Source organism: Octodon degus, unplaced genomic scaffold (assembly GCF_000260255.1).
Source record: "Octodon degus isolate 3935 unplaced genomic scaffold, OctDeg1.0 scaffold00211, whole genome shotgun sequence".
NCBI classification, from domain to species: Eukaryota; Metazoa; Chordata; class Mammalia; order Rodentia; family Octodontidae; genus Octodon; species Octodon degus.
In genome coordinates, this window is record NW_004524787.1 from 4,250,548 (window position 1) to 4,251,647 (window position 1,100).

Genomic DNA, 1,100 nt, shown 5'->3' on the forward strand with positions numbered 1-1,100 from the left:
ATTTTCTTCAGTTCTCAGCTACCCCAACTCCATGGAAATTCTCAGACAAATGTATGGGAGCCATACTCTCCATTCTAATCCTTCCTTTATTTTCATGCCCCTGGGAAAAACCAAAAACATTTTCTTCCTTTCTGTCTTTACTCCTAATTTCTGGGAGATGGATGGTGAAGTTTAGGCCTCTTAGTATCTTTCTTTTCTTCCTAATTTTATACCGGCTTTTCAACTCCTGGTTCAAATGTTAACTTCTTTGCAAAGCCTCCTCTGCTCTTAACCTATGGTATTTGCTCCTATAGTACTGACAGCACATCTTATACCCTCCTGGAATGAATTAACTGCTTCCTGCGTGGTATTTTTTTCTTTAATACAATTGTTAACTGCTCAAGAAGAAAAACTACTGAGTTCTGATTTTTCCAATCACAGCACATTCTTCTACTGAAGTTTCACTTTGTGTCCAGATTGCAAGGTTTCAGGTAACTCATGTGTTTTAAGACTTGCAGGTCAAGAAAAACTCACACGTTCACCAGGATCCAGGATGGAGAAACAGAGATAGCAGTGGAATCATAAGTTTGAGAATGCTATTATGATACAATGTATATCACTTATCTCTTCATCAAATCCAACCTTACAATGTTGTTGCATGGTGCACTCACTTGTCCTTTGAGAACCCATATTTGAAAGATGCAGGATCTTGATTCAGGGAGGGCAAAAAGGGTAGGAACTATAGTTAACAGGCTTAGCAATCTTGACCTACATGTTCATATCTGATGCTCTCACATATGCCCCTGCACTGTACTTCTTTTAATGTTTGGCAAAGACTTATCTTAAGTACCTGTTAACACATTCTTCATTTGATAGTACATCTTAATCCCTTTTGGGCCTTCAAGAAGCCTGCTGAGGATCAAGTACAGAGATGATTCCCCCAGCTGATGTCCCTTGACAAGCTTCTTCTGGAAACTGATGTAGAGGGATCCACTGGAGATCAGTGATTCTTAGCCTGATTCTGTATCTGCTGTAAGATGAAGCTGTCTGATAGAGTCAGTACTTATTAAAGTCCTTCAAATGTGTTTGGTTCTGTGTCTCAGGCTACTCAGGCAATATAT